This window comes from Castor canadensis, chromosome 9, assembly GCF_047511655.1.
Source record: "Castor canadensis chromosome 9, mCasCan1.hap1v2, whole genome shotgun sequence".
Taxonomy (NCBI): domain Eukaryota; kingdom Metazoa; phylum Chordata; class Mammalia; order Rodentia; family Castoridae; genus Castor; species Castor canadensis.
Genome location: NC_133394.1, coordinates 77,661,077 through 77,676,570, shown reverse-complemented (window position 1 = coordinate 77,676,570; position 15,494 = coordinate 77,661,077). Strand labels below are relative to the sequence as shown.

The window sequence follows — 15,494 nt, the reverse complement described above, 5'->3', positions numbered from 1 at the left end:
CGAGATTACTAATACTGATGTTTTCAATTCATGTTTAAGAATATCAGCCTTAGGAGACCTGCCTTTTAGTAATAGATGTTAGTCATATAGCCAGGGTTCAGGGCCAGGTTTGTCTGAAACTCACTCTCTATATATCTACCACTAAATTTAACTGATTTTCATGAGATAATTGCAGTCGCTAGGGTCCACACGGAACTATTGAATCACTCAAACAAACAGCTGACATAGTAGAACAAAAACTAAAAGTAATTTATGAGTTTTGAAAAAGAAGCAGATATCAAGTATAAAATAGTTCATATTCTCATTTTATAAACCCAAGTAATGTTTATAAAACTCATGCTTATACTATTAATGAGAAATTAAACATAAGCGGTGTCAACTCATGATTTATAAATCTAGATGGTTTCAGTGTCATTTAGTAAGATCATTTGTTTCCCAAAATTTTAATGAAGAAAAGTCTCTAGGATGTTTTTATGGAATGTTAGGCATGGCTATTAATTCCTGATCTCTATCACTGGGTCGTCTTTAGAGGCAGCAGTCAAGAATCAAAAGGGAAGTAAGATTACAGGGATGGAAGAGTCAGTGCTCTTAATGAGCACACATGGTGTTCTGTCATAACAAATTACCCCATGATGTTTGTGATGAACTAGGCTGTCACTGTTCTATGAGCTAACAGCACTGTAAGCCAAGTAAGCATAAGAGAAAACTGTCTACAAAATTAGAAGGCCTTTTTAATTTCGTATTTATCACCATCATGTCATCTGTGATAACAGTTCATCATATACATGGTCTTGCCTGGAGTTATCAAAATTAATATTTACTTAAATAAAAATGTTGTAACTCAATGCCAGACCACTGAATCTATTTGTTATGACAAACAATAAGGTCTACAAATTAGAATGAATTTGTTCCAGTTTGAAAATAACATTATGCTAATCACAAACACTTCCCTTTTTCAATGCAATCATATAGTTCCATTAGGGGGACATGTATACTAGTGAGTCTATTGGTAGTGATGTGCACAGAATAATATTTTGAGCATATCATACATCTCATCATGAAATTTCACCCAAGGAGATTTTAGAAAAAAGTCCTAGGTAAATGTCTTTTTTACAAAGGTGTAGTGAGGAAAGAATATTTACTGTCAAACCATGTATAATAAAAATGAAAATAAATAATGCAAAAGCAAGATGAACCATAGCAGTGCATTAAATCACAGCCAAGGAAGCATCACAAAATATATATAAATTGTGCTTTCACTTCATGTCCTAACACCCATAGTTCTCTATTTCAATAACTGTCTTTGGCCAGGAATTAAACCTTTATTCCATTGCCTTCAGACAGAGTCTGTTCATCTCACCAGAGATGAACATTAACTCTCATTAACTGTGATCCTATAATTAATTCTGACCTGAAATATAGTTCTCCCCTCTGTTGTCTAGCTTTATCTTTTACTTCAAATATGCTATATAAAATCATGCCTACTCAAACTGTTTAAATCTTCTATAAGTTCTTACGGCATTCATAACCCTCAGTCTCCATTTGTTCACACATATTATTTTTTATTCCCTCAAATTGTAAATTATTTGAGGTTAGGAACTAAGGTATAAGATGTTTTCCCCACAGTGTCAAAGGCAATGATAAATATGTCATAAACTCTCATATATTTTCAATGAATGTTTTTCTTTACTCTTTGTAGAATTTAAGGAATGTCAATATACAGCACTCTTCTATTCACACAAGCTTTGAACTAATTAAGAAATGAAAAAAAAATCATAGGAAAAAAAATCTCATCTTCATTACCAATGAAGCATAGATCTTAAAATGTACAGTATTTATTTAGTATTTAGAAGTTAATGAGTGTCCCAGTTCTAAATGAACCCTGTTGTTATACAGACTGGCTACTGAGAGGCCAGCTCCTTCCTGTTTCTCCTCTCTGAAGTCTGTACTCCACACTGGAGGTTCCTGCTCTACGCTTCTCACTCGTGGACTCCTAAGACACAGCAAAAGCAGGAGTTAGCTACCACTGACCCATTCCTCTTTTGGAATTCAGAGTCAAATAATAGATGAATCTGTAAGAGGACAGGGAGGCCAGTATATTTGCTCTACTGTGTAGCGCCCTCTTGGTAGAAGGCTGACTCAGGACTCTGCCCGGCACTATCACCAGAGCAAATAGAAAAATGTGTTCATGCACATCCATGATTTAAGGTTATCACTGAATGAGCTAGAAATCTTTTTTGATTCAAGTAAACATTATTGGTAGCTTTAAAGCACCAAATATTTGGTTCCCAGAATTTAGAAAAGCAATCCCAAAATTTATAGTTAAGTCTCAGTCTGGTTGTTCCTATTTTTTGTAGAATAACATTGTATGTTCAACTCTCACACAGCACATATGAAACGTGCACTTGCACAATATTAAGTGTGAAATTAGAGGCTCACACAGTCTGAGCATAATTTTTTTTATATTAGCCAGAAAAACAATTACATTGATGTGAGTGGTGGTGGGTAAAAAGTTAAGTTTATACTTGTTCAAATTCTTCTGTAATTTTGTAGCATAAAGTTTGAATATGTGGAAGAAACTAACATGTCAATGGAAAAAGACATTCAAATTATTTGGAACTGTCATTTATAATTTTCATTTATAGGAAAATTGAATTATTCCATGATGTCTCTTGTAATTTGGGGTATTTTAAAATCATATTTTATTTATGGGCATAAAATAAAGAGAAGATAAGAAAATAATAGCAGCTGATAATAGTTATAGGAAAATTATGTACTAGCAATAAGCTGTAAGAAAAATCAAAGCCTCCCTGTTCCCTCTGTTTTATCAGAAGTTCAAACATGCTTTTGCTTGACAGACCCTAGTGAGAATACCCGGAGGTGCCACATATGTTACTTCCTAACAATTAGTGTCAGTATCTATAAAGCAAAATTCCTCCTGTAAAATTTTGGAAAATATCTCCAAAGAAACACACTCCTATTTAGGCTTAGAGAGGTTTGATATGTGATACAGAATCCAATAATAAAACATATGGGTCTGTAATACTATACATTGAACTTGCAAGGCTTCCACAGTACTTCAGAGACCACAGTTTGTAAAATATACAACACAAGGAGAGATTTACATGCTTTAGCTTCCATCTGGTAGACCCAACAAACAGAGATCTAAAAATTTCTGGATGTTTAGACTCAAACCTTATGAAAATGTCACTTATTTATGGTGACCTAACATGCCTCCAAAACTGCCATAACCTGCAGCAGAAGGATTGTATGTGTGAGTCAGGAAACTAAGTGAGGAAGAAGGTCAAGAAGAGCTTGCAAATTCACCCTCTCCAGTGCTTTCACCTTGAGGTAAAGGTATATGACTCAGTTCAAGCTAGTGTCACTCTTTATCCTTGATCTTTTTTTTCCTTTTCATCTTAGTTAGCAATTAGCTCCTTGATAACAATCACTCTTAAGTTAATCCTTCCAATTTCCCCCTTGACTAGTCTTATACTTTCAGACCTGCTTTTATATTTGTTTTCCTAGATTCCTAACTCTAAGGCAAAAACTTCCATGGCTCATTTTGTATTTGGAGTTCAATTTTAATATTTTACAACACAATGGATATAACTTGCAAATGAGTACTCACTTACTCTTAAGAACCCTCTTTATAATCCATCCTCAGGATGTACATAAAAATAATGCATGCTATTGATTAGATAAATGTTTCTCCAAGGTGTTTTCCTTGGAACCTGAATCCCTAGGATGGTTATATGGTCACACACATTTACCAAATGTATTTTGAAAGTTATCTTTCTCGTGCTCACTTCAGCAGCACATATACTAAAACTGGAACTATACAGAGAAGATTAGCATGGCTCCTGTGCAAGGATGACACGCAAATTTGTGAAGTGTTCCATAAAAAAAAAAAAAAAGAAAGCTATGTTTCTCTTTATTGTAAGACTTCTCAGAGTTTTTACTATACTAGGTAAATTGTGAGTCTCTAAGAAGGGGTAACACATACAGCATTTCCAAATTTATTTCCTAGTTGTTCCCAGATTCTCTCTTTTAACAGTTTGTGGATTAGAAAATGCTGCACTAAACATGGTAGCCATACAAAAATTTTTTATTATTACTCAACTTTTAACTAAGTTGAGCAATACTTTTAGTAAATTACTATACTATTAAGAAATGCCCATGAATTTTATTCACTCCAACCCAGTTCATTTTCCATTTGAAATTCAAAAAAATTTTGAATGAGTTTACGAATTTTATACGTCATTACATGTTGCTCCAAAGAATGAATAATGTGTAAAAAATGCTCTCAAAATCTGCTATGGTTTGGGCAAGTGTCTCCCAAATGCACATGTGTTAAAGGCTTGGTCCCACACCTGTGGTGCTGTTGAGGGTGGTGGGACATGTAAGAGGTGGATGTTAGTTGTGAGTCTTCAGTCACGTGGGTACCATGTCCAGACCCTTGCCTTCCTCTCTTTTGCTTTCCTACCATAGGGTGAACAGGTCTTACCTACCATATTATCCCACCATGATGTACTATACCATAGGACCAAAACAGTGGGGTTAATCATTCATGGACTGGCACTTCCAAAATTGTGAAGCCAAAATAACCCATTTATCTTTTCCAGTTGATTTTCTCAGGTGTCTGTTTATGGTAACAGAAAGCTGAATAACACAAAATCCAAAACTGTTTTTTTTATTACTAGCAAATAATTGATTTATCTATTGCCTTCAATCAGAAAGGAAAGAAGATCTACATTTATTCTCTTCCACTTAATACACTGATTCAGCCAATTTAACAAAACCAGTACATTGCAAAGACTTCAGTAGAGGCTGTGAATACTATGATTCAAAGATGTAAAGTCTTCTTATGGACCTAGGCCAGGGAAGAGCCAACCAACACCATTGCACTGGAGGCAGTGCTTGGACCAGAGGAAAACAGCCTCGTTTCTTGCAGGTTGTCAAGACAGCCTTCTTAGAGGAGACATTTTTGAAAAAACTCCTGAAGAAAAAGAGACACAGGCAAATAGCAGCTTCCAAGAAGAGAAAACATCACATGCGGGGGACCAAAAAAAAAAAAAAAAAAAAAAGCCCTGTTTTAGTGTAAGGAAAGGAAGAGTCTCTTGGACTTAGAGGATGAGTCTTAGTGTGTACTATTTGCTTAAGTTTCTTCCTGAGCTGACAACTCTGATTTCTCCTTCATGGAGGACTAGAATTATGGTATAACCTTGACTCTCTAAGAGAAAGGCCATTGTGATGCATGCATTCACAATAGAAATGGCAGAGTTAAGAGAAAGTTATGTGAAAAAGTGAGTGGTACCTTATCTTGATAGTAAATATAAAGGAAAAGGAAATGAGAAATGTGGGAAGACAAAGTGAAGGTAGATGGTAGGAGAGATGTAAGCTTTTAGAGAAGAAATCATATTCATTCTATTAAGTACCATTAAGTTTAAATTGTAATATTCAGTAAATTATAGTAAAAACTGGAAAACACATACATATACATCTTTATGCTAAATACTACCCTGGACCAAAAAAAAAAAAAGACAGATACGTCAAAACAGTTATCACACATAACACATTTCTTTACTTTAAAACCAAAAGACGAGGTGAGTACCTAAATCAAGGTGATAACAGTATCCCCAGAGCAAGTTCCTATTCTTCCCACCTGGAAATCTTTCGTCTCTCCTTTTTGTCCCAGTTGCCTATGAGTCTCTCTTTTCTCTAACAGAAGAAATCCTCCACTGAAGTTCCCCAAATCTAAGAAAAAAAAAAAAAAAAGATTAAGGAAACCAATTTACTGAACTAAGTAATAGAACTTGTGAATTTCCTTAAAGCCAGGTCACTGAAACGTAAGAGGATCTGAGACTTGTAAAAGAAAGAGAGGACATTAAACGAAATGCTTTTATGGAAGACAACCATGGCTGTGGACAGGGATTAGATGGAAATGAGTGTTCACACTTACACAGCAATTTCTATGAGCCAAATAATGTTCTCAGCATTGCAGATGTTAATACTTCTGATCTTGAAACAATTCTGAAAAGTAGATTCTAACATTGTCCCTGCTCTAAGAAGAATATATTTAGTACAATAGGATTAATTTCCTTGTGCTAGGCAATACACCTTGTGAGAGAAAATAACTTGAATCCACACACTTAAACACCATAATCTGGAATCTTATCATTTTCATTAATTTTATTCTAAACACAAAAATTTAAAAATATTGTATGTTGGATGGAAATATTTTGTAAAATTTAATATTAATTATTCCTGTGAAGATTACATTTGGTGTATAAAGATTATTTTGTCAAAAGACTTATGCATCTAGTTTGTTACATCTTATATTTAAAAAGATGCATGAAATTGTTAGTTCAATTAGAGACTTGCTATTATAATGATTTTATCACTTCAAACATAATTTTTACTCTTCATCATTGATTTGTCAATGTATTATATATATATATATTTACATATATTTATATCCCATACCTAATTATTAAAATTCTAACTCTAGCCAAGATTTAACAAAATAAACTAATAAAGAAGAGTAAAATTAAAATAAATGTGAAAACAATTCCATTTACAATGGCCTCAAAAAAAATCAAATACTAGGTGTAAACCTAACAAAAGATGTGAAAGACCTCTACAAGGAAAACTATACACTTCTGAAGAAAGAGATTGAGGAAGACTATAGAAAGTGGAGAGATCTCCCATGCTCATGGATTGGTAGAATCAACATAGTAAAAATGTCAATACTCCCCAAAGTAATCTACATGTTTAATGCAATTCCCATCAAAATTCCAATGACATTCATTAAAGACATTGAAAAATCTACTGTGAAATTTATATGGAAACACAAGAGGCCACGAATAGCCAAGGCAATACTCAGTCAAAAGAACAATGCAGGAGGTATCACAATACCTGACTTCAAACTATATTACAAAGCAATAACAATAAAAACAGCATGGTACTGGCACAAAAACAGACATGAAGACCAGTGGAACAGAATAGAGGACCCAGATATGAAGCCACACAACTATAAGCAACTTATCTTTGACAAAGGAGCTAAAAATATACGATGGAGAAATAGCAGCCTCTTCAACAAAAACTGCTGGGAAAACTGGTTAGCAGTCTGCAAAAAACTGAAACTAGATCCATGTATATCACCCTACACCAAGATTAACTCAAAATGGATCAAGGACCTTCATATCAGACCACAAACTCTAAAGTTGATACAGGAAAGAGTAGGAACTACTCTGGAGTTAGTAGGTATAGGTAAGAACTTTCTCAACGAAACCCCAGCAGCACAGCAACTAAGAGATAGCATAGATAAATGGGACCTCATAAAGCTTAAAAAGCTTCTGTTCATCAAAAGAAATGGTCTCTAAACTGAAGAGAACACCCACAGAGTGGGAGAAAATATTTGCCAACTATACATCAGACAAAAGACTGATAACCAGAATTTACAGGGAACTTAAAAAACTAAATTCTCCCAAAACTAATGAACCAATAAAGAAATGGGCAAGTTAACTAAACAGAACTTTCTCAAAAGAAGAAATTCAAATGGCCAAAAAACACATGAAAAAATGCTCACCATCTCTAGCAATAAAGGAAACGCAAATTAAAACCACACTAAGATTCCACCTCACCCCTGTTAGAATAGCCATCATCAGCAACATCACCAACAACAGGTGTTGGCAAGGATGCGGGGAAAAAGGAACCCTCCTACACTGTTGGGGGGAATGTAAACTAGTACAACCACTCTGGAAAAAAATTTGGAGGCTACTTAAAAAGCTAAACATTGATCTACCATTTGATCCAGCAATACCACTCTTGGTGATATACCCAAAAGACTGTGACACAGGTTACTCCAGAGGCACCTGCACACCCATGTTTATTGTGGCACTATTCACAATAGCCAAGTTATGGAAACAGCCAAGATGCCCCAGCACTGACGAATGGATTAAGAAAATGTGGTATCTATACACAATGGAATTTTATGCAGTCATGAAGAAGAATGAAATGTTATCATTCGCTGGTAAATGGATGGAATTGGAGAACATCATTCTGAGTGAGGTTAGCCTGGCCCAAAAGACCAAAAATCGTATGTTCTCCCTCATATGTGGACATTAGATCAAGGGCAAACACAACAATGGGATTGGACTTTGAGCACATGATAAAAGCGAGAGCACACAAGGGAGGGGTGAGGATAGGTAAGACACCTAAAAAATTAGCTAGCATTTGTTGCCCCTAACGCAGAAAAACTAAAGCAGGTACTTAAAAGCAACTGAGGCCAATAGGAAAAGGAGAACAGGAACTAGAGAAAAGGTTGGATCAAAAAGAATTAACCTAGAAGGTAACACACACGCACAGGAAATCAATGTGAGTCAATGCCCTGTATAGCTATCCTTATCTTAACCAGCAAAAACCCTTGTTCCTTCCTATTATTGCTTATAGTCTCCCTACAACAAAATTAGAAATAAGGGCAAAATAGTTTCTGCTGGGTATTGAGGAGGTGTGGGGAGAGAGGGAGGGGGCGGAATGGGTGGTAACAGAGGGGGTGGGGGCAGGGGGGGAGAAATGACCCAAGCCTTGTATGCACATATGAATAATAAAAGAAAAAAAACTATAAAAAAATAAAATAAATGCTCAAAATTTATGAAATTAGTGTAAAGTTGTAGGTAAGATGATTCAGTTATGTATTATGAAAGGGTTTATAAGTTTTGTTCTTAGAATACTGTCTGTACAAGAATAGAAGACAGTAACTTCTTAAAAGAAACCAATCTCTACTAATTTAGGGAGAAGAAACAGATTTCTCCTGTGATTTTTATGAAGTAAGCATTTGTCTTATCCCAGACAAATGTGTGTTCTAGTTTATGTTAGTCTTTCTCTATTGATTTATTAACATTTATTTCTAGAATTTTACAGTGAATAATGTCAATATATTATTTATTCATGGTTTTTGGGGGGAAGATGAATGCACTTACTAGAGATAGAATTTTATCAGTTACATAAACAAAGTTCAACTGATTAGAAAGTTTATCTAGTTGTCAGTAGTTTGAAATGAAATTAGATTCAAAAACAGCATAAGATTCATGAGATCCTTTCAAAAGATTCACTATCGAACATTTCAGAGAATTAAAAAAATTTTATATTTGCCAGTTAAACACCTACAAATTTTGTTTTTGATTACTAGAAAAGTATATAGAGGATTATTTTTCTCTTAAAACAGAAAAATTTAGGTAAATATGGATTTGCTTCTATGAGTTAACTTTCTGTGAAAACATATTTTTCATTCTTTTACACACATGGATCAGCATTTTCTGTCTAACTCTTATTAATTCATTTATTCTAGAAGCAGGTTTTGGTTTTGTAGAGCACTAGTTCTTCAAAGTACTTCAGAGTTAGGAGGATGCCACAGGCCAGTTTTTAAAAAATGACTCCATTCTTAAAATGTAAACATATGGTTTTATTTGCTCTACACTGAACTACCTGTCTTCAATTCCAAATGTAGAATAGGCTGCAACCCAACTTAATTTTGAGAATTTACTGAGAAATTACATTTCTTAAAGTTAGACATTAACTGGATTCTTTTTGATGTTTTGATCTTCAGGCTGAAATATTTGAGGCTGTATTCAGTCCCCAGACCTTGGGCCTACATTGCCCTTTTGTCCTAATGTTAGGAAGAGATGACTTTCAGAATCAGAGTCATACTCATATTTGTTCCTTTTCCCATTTTCAAGTAGTTTGAGTAGCCATACGTCTTTTCAGGGATTCTTCTCAGCCTTCTGAACCTGCATACAGTAACAAGTTTTTTCTAGAATCTCTACTTCTTCTAAACTGTGAAAGAGGAATTCTCTTCATCACTAAAATGTAACATTTATATCCCAGCTACTATTTTAGGGAATAAAAACTAGCATGTATCAGTATTATTATAAGAAATATCAAAGGTAATATAAGATTCAAATTTTCTCAGATCTGTTTTATTGAATACATAGGTTACAAGTCGTTTGTGGGTCAAGAAGTTAATTTAGCAGTTCTTGGCTAACTTCTAAATATTGAATGTTATTAGAAGAGAATAGAAAATGTCAGGATACCTCTTGCATGGTAAGGGTTTCTATTTTTTCATTCTTGTGGTTGTATCTATGTGTATTTATATCCACTAGTGTATATTTTCTGTGATTCATAAAGGCCTAAATATTTAATATTCAGCTTTATCTAGACTATCATTGAATGGTGTGCCTGGATGTTACTCTAGTAAAATACATAAAGTACTCTTTTTGAATTGTTTTGAAACAGTGTCATCAGCCTACAACAAAGACATTAAATAACAAGAATAGCCCTATGAAATTCCCCTTTTATATAACAAAGAAACAGCCCATGTTTTTATCCCTTGGACCAGTCACTACTGACTCAACTACTTAAGTTACTTGAATTACTTAAGATTTGTTTCTTGTAATTTTGATGAATTCTGCCTTCAGTGTCTGTATCACTTTATTTTCCCCTCCACAAATCAATATTATGAATAAGTTGTTTATTGTCAACATTCTTCACTATGAGAATACTGGTAATGAATGTCAACAAATAGCTTAAAAGGAGTAATACAAAAATGGTTATAATGTCACCTGAGATTAGAAATAGCATTTGATGGTGTTAGAAAATATCACTGATTACAAAAAAACTATTGAATTTATACATTTCATTTTCTTAAAGATAGAAATTAGTGTACTTTATCTTATACAAGGTAACATTGTATTAAAGGAAAGAACATTGTAATAAACATATTCCTTTTTATCCTATTGGAATTGCAAAACTGATGAATGTTGGTTATCGCTTTCTTATGTATAAATATCAAAGTTAATATTTGAAAATGAAATTTGTAAAAGCAGCATTTTGAATTACAATGGCAATTCAAAGTTTCCTCAATATTGTTTAAAAAATCTAGATTGATGTTACTTATTCTGTTGCCTATAATTCATTTTTCATGTATTTAGACTGCTTTGCATTTCCTAAGACTATCTGTCAAAAGGAAAGATATCCTTCTCAAATGTGGTAGTTTTCTTCTTCTTTCATTCTTTTTTTTTCAGGTGCTAGTAATAGAAATTAGGGCCTTGTAAGTGTTACACAAGTGCTCTACCATTGAGACACATCCCCAGACCTCTTTTTTCTTATCTTCACTTTTAATTTATTTTGTACATGTATTTATTGTGTACAACATGCTTTGATGAATTTTCTATTGTCAATTGCTAAGTTGAGCTAATGACAGATATATAACATCATATACATTAATTTTTTGTTGTGAGAACAGTTAAAATATATTTATTTTATATAGAAATAGTTTTATTTTCTATTGGCTTTTGAAAGTACCCTACTTCCATAATCTTCAAAACACAGAAACTCAATTGTTACCAGTTATTAGAAGATAGTTCTGCTATTTATCCTGAGTAGTCATTTTACTTTTTCTAATTCTCGTTGATTGATTTTTTTTGGTGTGGAGTCAGAATTGAATTCACAACTTCTGGCGTCAGCCTCTTGAGTGCTAAGATGAGTAATAGTGCATCACCACACCAAGCTCCTAATCTGATTTTTAAAAGATTCTGAAGGTATATTTTTTTCACTTGAAGAAGGACTGGCTTTTTTTTACCTACCAGGAATAAAAGGATCCTCTAAGTTAACAAAATTAAATGCTATTTATAAATGTAAATTTAATTGTTTTATATTTACAAACAGTGTATGCATTGACTCCTAAAATATGTAATTCCATTCTAGTTGTCCTAAATAATGAGTATATACATATATCATGTATATATATATATCATAAATATCCTTCCTTTTATCCAGGAGAAATTATTTTGTTCACATTTGTCATTTACTATATGTTTAAGAAACTGTGTTTGTTTTCTCACTTTCATTTGGGAAGTTTTGGGAAACCCAATTTGTGAATAAAGCAAAAATTGTTGCTGAAAATCAATTAGCACTATCTTAGAGATAGTTGCCAAATGAAAGGTGTGAGGCCCCTCATAAACACCTTGTGCGAGTTAGTAAGAGTGGAGGTTCATTTCCATTGTGTCCCTACATTTGCATGTGTTGCATATGATATGCATATCTCTTAGGCTATGCCATAATGTAGTTATGTTTGGTACAGCTTGGCAAACGTCAGTTGTGAATCAGACAGTTTGTGACTCTCATCACTTTGGTAATAAAAATGACCGTGCAGATGCTCCTGCTGGCCAAAAGTCTAAGTAAGAACATTTAAATTGGCTTAGCAACCACACAGCATCTGATACACAACATCTGTGAATCATCCTTGTTGCTACTTCCTCCTCCTTATAACTACATTGACATTAATTTACCATTAAGAATATACTTCCAGAAGGCCCACCCAGAGTGTGGTGAAAAAACAGAATCTCCCACTGTGACTTCTGTCACCAAAACTTTCTGTAAAAGAAACAAGCATGGAAAGGGTTGACTAAGCAGTGTATAAAAGGAAACAATAAGAATATAAAGAGAAAGAATGCATCATTGGAGGTTCTCCTGAGCAGGAAAATATAGACTACAGCCTAGAAATAAACTGATCATGTTCTTCCAACACAACCACAGAGTCAAAGAATGATGTAAAAAAGAAAACTCCATCTATCAGATAATGGTATACCAGGAAAGGCAGTGTCTATCCCTTTATATGACCAGAGGTCATGTTATTGCATTGGGACAAAACTATGCATGTAATTTTTCCCTTTATATTTTCAAGACACTTTTATGCATGTTTATACATTTATATATAATATGTATTAATATACTATTCATATCAAATTATAATAAATTTTTATTATTGACAAATAAAAGAAAAATTTTTAGAAATTTGATTCCATCTCTACTTATGAGAAACCACACTGCAAATTATGCAAATGTGAAAGTAAAGGTGGCGATTGGAAGATAACACTGAAGTGGAGAAAACTGAGAAAAGGCATAGAGTACAATAACAAGCTTTGGTACATAACTCTTAGGGGCCTGCAATAAAGAGGAACCCAAATATATTAGCTAGGTTGAGGACTGAGTGGCCAATCATGGGCCTTTTTCTAAAGGCTTAGTCACTATACTTACTCAGATACCTCATTCCATTTTTTTATTTCAATCCTTATTTCAAAAGTGATAGTTTTTATATCTGTGAGCTCATTCCTATTTCCATATTCAAACTCCTGCTATTATTTTCTATTATCATTCAGACATCTTTCTGCCATTTGAAACTTATAATTAACAGAAGTTTCTTTTCAACTTCTGAGAACTAAGGGAGACTTGGTAAGACACATTGCACGTTTTCTCTGAACTATATTTTCATCAGCTGTCATTTTTGTTTCTACTGCCACTAGCACTGTGCTCCATTTTTCAAGCCTGAATTGCTGAAATACTCAATTTGATAGACTTTCAAATTTTTCCCTACCCTTTATCCTGAAATTGACTGCCAGGCTAAATTAACATAAATATGGTTCCCAGCCTTCTAGCCTTTAGGGAAAGTCAATTTCTAACCCTATTAAATGCATTGTTTATCTTCCTGGCTTCATTTAAGTTCTAGCAAACATTTGTTGAGCACAGACATTGAGTAGAGTACCATATAGATATATGCAATCATTACTATTTATGTTATTATACTTCAGTTCAGTCTGCTGACTACCAGTATATGGATCATGCGTAGTATTCAATGCACTCAACGGTGTAAACAGAAAAGTTCCATCAACTAGATAATAGCATACCAAGAAAGGAAACTGTCCTTTTAACCATAACTGAAGGCCAAATTATTTCACTTCACATTGGGAAAAATTATGCAAGTGATTTTTCTCCTCGATGTTTCCAAATATAGGAGAAATTGTTAGAGACAATGAAAAGAAGTGAACATACAATTCAAGCAGAGGTATTTGGATTTTTTCACTGCAGTTGAATGAATCCACAACTTGTAACCATCCATGAGCCTTTAGAAAATTGGTTTAGGGAAGACTTTGGTCATCTACAATGTGAAAAGCAAAATACTCATATGTCCACATGCAACAATGGAAAGAAGAATTACAAATACCAAGAAGTAATTCAAAATATGTATTCAATGAAAAAATATTTAGTATTGATATCCAGGGATAAACCACTAATATTTATAGGGGAAATTTGAAGATATAAGAATAAATAGTAGAAGAGATTCAAGATGGCAGAGAGCAGAGGAAACAGAATTCTTCAGTTCCAAATTTCAGAAATCACTTAAAGCCGTGGTAGCTACATTTGGGTAATTCTGATTCTTTTTAGCCAACTAATACTGCCAACAGATAGGGTGCACATAAAATTCAAGGACTCACCCTTAAAAGACTTTATTTATTTGTTTATTTATTTATTTATTTTTGCAGTACTGGGGCTCGATCTCAGGTCCTTCACCTTGAGACACTCCACCAGCCCTTTTTTTGTGAAAGTTTTTTTTCAGATAGGATCTCATGGAACTGTTTGCCCAGGTTGCCTTCAAACTGCAATCCTCCTGATCTCTGCCTCCTGAGTAAGCAGGATTACAGGCGTGAGCCACCAGTGCCTAGCTAAAAACAGTTTTTAATAGCATCTAACAGAAGGGGAAGTCCCAATGCAGGACAGCACAGTCTCTAGGGCACATCTGCCTTGGGAAAAAGCCTCTGACTGTTTCTCCCCCCACCCTCCACCATTTTTTTTTCCTTGCAAAAAGCAGAAATCTGTGGATCAAACTGAACTGGACTCTGCTGACCCGTGACCCACAGATGGCCTGCATGCACCTAGCCTGCTTGGTCCTGGCACAGCCCCAACAAGTGTTTGCCTTGGGAAAATCTGCTTGCCATTTCTCTGCACCAACTTGGGCCCAACCCCACTGGTGTGAATCTGCAATCCCAATAGGTGAGAACCACACACCACATTCCTTCCTGGGAACATAATCCAGTACAGCTCATGGTCAGATTGCACTCTCCCCTGAACAAAACTGAATGCCATAGACAGTGAACTTAATTCATCTTGAGAGCAGGGGGCGTTGAGGAGATGAACTCTGAGAGTGGGGATGGGACAAGAAGCCAACCTCCTCCTAGAGTGGGGGCATGTCAGATCACTGAGCTTATCTCCTGGGACTGGTGCAGCACAACACTGAGTTGCCTCAACACCTCGTTGAGGAAGGAGCTTACCAGGTAGAGCTGCCATTGTGGAGCAACTCAGCTGCCACCCGATGAAACCAGAAACATACCTGACTACCTTGGACAATCTGGTAGTGAGTAATCCCAGACCTCAATTGCAACCTGCCTTGTGGGCAGAAGGGATCAACAACTGCTCACAATCCAGTCTTCTGGTGAGACAACCTCAGAGATCCAGCCTGCACCAGATGGCCCATAAGACCAGGAAACACAGGACTCAAAGCCCCCAAATGGGATTCCCCCTAAGCTGTCCAACAAAGAGAGGCATCATCCATTGCCACACAGACCAGCATACCAACTTTGAGAGAAGAGACAGGGACA

General features: G+C 34.9%; 1 non-coding gene across 1 annotated transcript; it reads left to right on the top strand.

The window, feature by feature from the left end:
• Positions 1-3,801: 3,801 nt before the first annotated feature.
• Positions 3,802-3,908, top strand: LOC141411121 (U6 spliceosomal RNA). Its single transcript, XR_012435962.1, has one exon. It is a non-coding gene; the product is annotated as a U6 spliceosomal RNA (small nuclear RNA).
• The last annotated feature ends 11,586 nt before the right edge of the window (positions 3,909-15,494 follow it).